The sequence below is a fragment of the Silene latifolia genome, chromosome 6 (assembly GCF_048544455.1).
Source record: "Silene latifolia isolate original U9 population chromosome 6, ASM4854445v1, whole genome shotgun sequence".
In the NCBI taxonomy this organism is placed as follows: domain Eukaryota; kingdom Viridiplantae; phylum Streptophyta; class Magnoliopsida; order Caryophyllales; family Caryophyllaceae; genus Silene; species Silene latifolia.
Window position 1 is genome coordinate 101,678,701 of NC_133531.1, and position 6,196 is coordinate 101,684,896.

Consider the following 6,196-nt stretch of genomic DNA (forward strand, 5'->3'; position numbering starts at 1 on the left):
TCCGGGATTGTTTCCCAAAGTGTAAGAGTTTTCTCTCCCTTGAAGGTAGATCTAGGTCTGCAATCCATTGTTTCTTTCTACGTCCTAGTAGCGTAAGTGCACTTTGATCACTCTCCATGGTTCAAGGGTTTCGTTGGTCACCTGACGTCGTTTACCACAGCCCAGGTGACGAATCTCCGAGACACATTTTTGTATCTTGTTGCAGGTATTTCTCTGAAGCTTTGTCTCTTAAGATGAGTAATGATATGCGCGATCATCTGGCCATATCTTTCATCCCTTCAAGAATATTGTTGATATTGAAGTAGATTTCCGTGTTCAGCCATCCGTACGCCATCAACACACTGCCGTTAGCCGATGTAATTACTCTATTATCTTAGTATACATTACTACTAAAAGTACATTTGACCAAATGAGTCAAAAGTCATCTGTATAAAACCTTTCTTTACAGTTGCCAAAAAAGAAAAAAAACTCACTGATGATAAATGTGTATTGTTCCACACTTCTGTGAATATCACACGCCAAAGGTTGCTCATTATTTTGGATTTGGTTAATTAATGTTAAGTACCTAAATTGCCCTTTAACACTAATTAGTTTGAAATTTGGATTTTAATTGAGGGAAAATGAAATGCACCAGTAAATTACAATAATACAATATGAGTCCTTCAATTTGAGTAACAACCGATGTCACCATCTTATTTTCCATATTTCATTGCCACCGTTGAGATATTGAGATATAACCCGAACAACCACCGAGCATGAAATCTAGTTAACTTTAGATTTTAAAAACATGATGGGGCAAATGACCAAATATCCTCGGTGTAGGAAAGAAAGATTACAAAATAGCGTCTGTGGTACTCTTAGAATCTGATCATATTAGGAAAGAACGACTAAAGACCTAAAATATAAATAAAAGAAAAAAAACAGTCAGATGATATGGAATACTCCGTATGAACTAGTCATGAACAACTGAATGAATGAGAATTGACGCTTCATCCGAGGCCGGAGCTACATCATCTGTCCATACACAACATACCATTTTGTTTGTCAATCTTCAGCTCAGTTTCATCACACATATAAGCGAAGTAATATACTACTCCCTTAGTGCCAGAGTCCGTATTTTACATTTGCTCTCACAAAATAAAGTAAATATAAATTATTTAGTGGACGAGAGGGAGTTTATACTTCATAGTAATAAAAATAATAATACTTATAAGGGGATCGCATTATAAAAAAGTGAAAATTGTAACTTTCTAATGCTAATACTCTTATTTTTCCACTAATTCTCATTCAAGAAGCTTATTTTTACTACTACCCGTGTCACATGCGCTTGTTACTAACAAATTTTAAAAATTAATGACCCTATACTGTATTCGTAATGTCTCAATAGTTGAGAAATGAGAAACCTATTTCGGTGGTTTTAAAGGGGATGTGATGACCATGTTCACGGGTATGATAGGGAGGTAAAATAATGCAAATGTAAACCGGATACTCATCCTGGATATAAGTATATAACACACTTTAGCAGAAACCCCATAGGGCCAAGTAGTCATGCCAATTAGTCTTATCCGTCTTAAATTTAAAGTGGGTTAAACATTTTAAATAAGACAAAAGTGAAAGATCTGGCAAATATCTCAGGTGCTTTGGTTGGTTTCAGTTATAATGCTACCCATCTATAATAACTAGATATTCAATTTGTTCTATATATCCAATTAAATTATTATTTGACGGGTCTTAAACTTTAAATAACAATTTGCTGTATGTAGCCCAATCACGAAATTAGCTATGTGACTAATTTTTAGCAAGAAGACTAGTTAAACACACATACAACGAAATAAGTAGTTATAAGAAGATCTCAATATATACCTGGAACAAGATTAGAAATAATACTAGCACCATTAATGTTTCTACCTCCATTTTCTTTAGATAAATCCTTATCACCCGTCTCACCTCCCTCTACCTTATTTTCTTCTATCTGCCCTTGATCATCACCCTGTTTTCCATTTTCACCACCACCACCACCTCTATGGAAAATGCTCGATATTATATTATTAATAACTCCGCCACCAGCACCAGCAGTACCACCATCATCTTTGACACCGTCTTCAGAACTACCATTATTGAAAACATGAAGAAGAGCATCATCAGCAGCCTCCAAGTCATGACCATCATCAATAGGGTGAGAAGGAGCAGCCCGAGGAGAGGATAATTTAGCAAGGAGATTATCTAAAAGACCACCACCACCACCGCCGCCGCCGCCTTCTTCAGGCTCCTGTTCCTCCTCGATTTTCTGCCTTTTCTCTCCCTCTCTCCCAGAGGATAGTTTAGCAAGGAGATTATCTAAAAGACCACCACCACCACCGCCGCCGCCGCCTTCTTCAGGTTCCTGTTCCTCCTCGATTTTCTGCCTTTTCTCTCCCTCTCTCCCTTCCCCATTAACTTCTTCTCTACTTCTCACTTCACTCAAAGATGTGATTCCAATATCTTCCATTTTTTGAGATAAAACTTTGTCAAACTGTTGGTAATAAGATAACGGTTTTATATGCAAAAGGAAGGGTTAAGATGAAGATAATATAGGTAGAGTGATACGTGTATCGAAGATGGTGTAGCCTGCATAGGGTCGTGGTCGTTGCACCATCCAAAGCGTTTGCACGTGGTGCATTTTAAGACCAACGTTATATTTTTATTGTTCCAATCAAAATGGTCGGTTCATATGTCATGAATCTACTTCTTTCACCCTCCTATATGCTCTTCTGCTTCACAAATTCTCATCTATGACGGATGTATTCGTTCGAAACGTACAACACTAAGTAGTACTCAAATGGGTAAATAAAATAAAAATAAAATATTTAAAGAATACCAATCTATTTTATCTTATTTATTTACATCGGTTATACTTAATCCGTCGCAAGTTTATCCACTACAAGGGAGACTTGGTACTCCTCCTTTCCAAAGTTAAATGTAAATCAACGACCTTCAACAAATTTGTAATCTCTTGGTCTTATTGTTTCATATGTGTACCTTTAATAAAATGCTCCTTATAAAAAATATAAAAGATTAACAAATGAATAAAATGGAAGGAGTAGTATTTATATTAGTAGTGTTGTACTCAGAGACGGAATTAAGAACGAAGTATATCTAGGGCTAGATTTATAGACTATTGAAATTTATTAGTTAAAAAAATTTCAAACCGTTGCCATATCCATATATGGGTTTTGGGGTCTTGAACACTCGAAAAATGAATGTTTTTTGTGTATATCCTGTATTCCTGTCCAATTTTTAGGCTAAAAAAAATTAAATTTATATTTTTACGCAAAAATCGCCTTAATATTTTGAATGGAATCCCGAAGCAAAATTTTACGGATCTCCGTAACATAATATTATGAAATTAGATTATTCCATTTTAAAACTATTCAGAAGAAATTATATTATGAAATTGGATTTTTGTAAAATAAAAAATAATATTGGAGTTTGTGAGGAATGAATATTAAAAATAAAGGGAGAAAAAAATGCATCTGTGGGAATGAATCCCGGTCTTCTAGCTTAGAATACACATCACTTACCATCTCTATTATTCGATAATAATGAAAATCTAGTGCACTAAGTTGTATTTCATATTCATCTAGGGCTATACCCCTAGTAAAAAGAAGCTAAATCCGTTCCTCCTTGTACCTCTGACTTAACAAAACATTGAAAAAGAATAAATAATACATCCTCCGTTTCATTGATTTCTTTACGTTTACTTTTTTACAAATATTATGGAGATGTCAAAATAAGTGGGGTAAGGAGTAAACCTGGCAGAACAAACCTGACCCGAAAAAGCTAACCTAAGACCGAAATTGACCCGAACTACAACCAAATGTAACCCGAAATCCGACCCAACCCGAACATGACTCGAGCATTGTTAACCCGAAACTAATTCGATCCGAAATGACCCGGTCCGAAATCACCTGACTAGAAAATGATCCGACAAATTAAAATATAAATTGTATGTATTGACAAAAAATGATTTGAAATGATTAATTTAAAGCACACTTAAATACTTAATATTGTTTAAGTTAAAAAAAAGAATCAATTAATAATACTAAACTAAAAATAAGTAATAACAGTAAATGTATTTTTTTCCTCTTTTAATCATTAACCTGAAAATGACCCAGATCCCAAAATAACCTGATCCGCTTGACCAAAAAATGATCCGACCAACATACTCGAAAGACACCCGAACCTCGAAACTACCCAACCCGACCCGAACTTACCCGATAATATGATACACCCCAGCTGACCCGATCCGATGACCTGGCCGTTTCCCAGGTCTAGTAGGGAGACATTTGGCTAGACGTAGCAAACAAGTCAATCAGATCGGGTCAGGTCAATATCGAGGCAGGTCATTTTGGGTCTGTAGACTTCACGTCGGATCGAATCGGGTCAGGTCATTTCGGATTCGGGTCATTTTCAGGACAGCTATTATCAAGTTATTTATCGATAATAATCAGTTTGCAACAATAAACATTCGGGTCGGGTTATACAGGGTTGGATCGGCTTCGGGTCGGGTCGGGTCAATTTTTCCAGGTCTATATTTGGCAAGGAAAAGACTTTATTACCCCAAAATAAGCAGGATGGGTAAAGTATCGTAGTCATTTAGAAAATTTGTAAGTGACTAAAATAAAAACGTAAAGAATTACATCGAACAACCCAAAATAGAATTTGTTAAGAACTCAATAGAAGGTAGAAAGTAAACATCAGCTCAAACCCACACTAGTAAGATTATTCCTAAAATAGAAAGGTAAATAAATAAATAAGATATTTTAAAATGAAAAAATAAATAATTAGAACGGATGAAATATCTTTCAAATTACAAAATTATGCAACTTGCGAAATAGAAATATAGACATTAGAAATTTAACCAATGAGTCAAGTTTATGTTATTTAGATAATGCACCCTCTATCCTCGTCATTTTCTTTTTACTTTTAAGACCAAAGAAAGGGAAAACTATGTCGTAGAAAGACAAGAAAAAGAAAAAACAACCAACACTTAAAGGAGACCACTCAAAAAATGTCCTTGATGAGGATTAATCTCATAACCTCTTGGTTTGAATACCCTTACTATTACCACTATGACACATTCTTCTTGTTGCCAATTTTGCATATCTTTTGATATATATCTTTGTTAAGACCCGAGTTAAAACAATATGTACATATAATCATTATTAATTGTACTTCTAACTTATATTCAGTGTACCTTCAGTATTAGATCAATGTACATACTATGTTAGTTAAATTTACTTGATAAAAATCGAACTAAAATTTTATATACCTATCGTATTTATTATTTGTAATTATAATTTATATAATTAATATAAAATTTACATTCATTATAGGTCATATTATTATAAGGAAAAATATTTAGTAAATTGAGGCAAATTTTTTTTATTATTATAATATTAAAAATTCAGGTATTATTACGAAAAATTATTATAACGCTCTAGATGTCATGTGTAAATATATTATTAAATTGTACGTCGAATGTATTTTGCCTTAATTTCCATCTTATAACTCATTAAGTGCATCTTAGATATATAAGGGGTACATATATAAATTTAGGATCCGGTGAGAACCATACATTACAAAAGTAACGCAGGAAACTGACGGATTTTCCATACCGTCAGATAAATCGGGAAACTGACGGAATATTGACGGATATTCCGTCAGTAAAAAATACTGACGGATATTCCGCCAGAATCCGTCACACGTTACTGACGCGTTGAAAAAAGCAATGGCGCCATCACAGCCTGACGGGTTTCTGACGTTATCCGTCAGCTATACAATATTACTGACGGAATTCCCGTCAGATGTCCCCTCCCCAGAACCTGGGAAAACTCCATTATTGATAGAAAAGTCCTGACTGAAAAACCGCCAGGAAAGTCAATATTTTGTTGACTTTCCTGACGGAAATTCCGTCAGGAACTTTTAAAACACGGGTTCCTGACGGGTTTTCCGTCAGGAGTTTCTTTTGCCAGAATTGGCCAAAAGCCAATAATTGAGAGGAAACTTTATTTTTAAAATAACGACATATTTGGATTCGACGTACAAATTAATGTCTATATAATATATTTCTTGGTAAAAAATTATAAGTTAGACAGAAATTGAGGCGAAATACATTTGACTAATTTTCATGCACCTAATAAATATTTTCATGTAT

At 34.4% G+C, this 6,196-nt stretch overlaps 1 long non-coding RNA gene across 1 annotated transcript; it reads right to left on the reverse strand.

Moving 5' to 3' along the window:
- Positions 1-839: 839 nt before the first annotated feature.
- LOC141658882 (uncharacterized) lies at positions 840-2,128 on the reverse strand. The gene is made up of 2 exons (XR_012549501.1): positions 1,864-2,128; positions 840-1,014 (listed from the first exon to the last, which is right to left on the reverse strand). It is a non-coding gene; the product is annotated as an uncharacterized LOC141658882 (long non-coding RNA).
- Between the last annotated feature and the right edge of the window lie 4,068 nt (positions 2,129-6,196).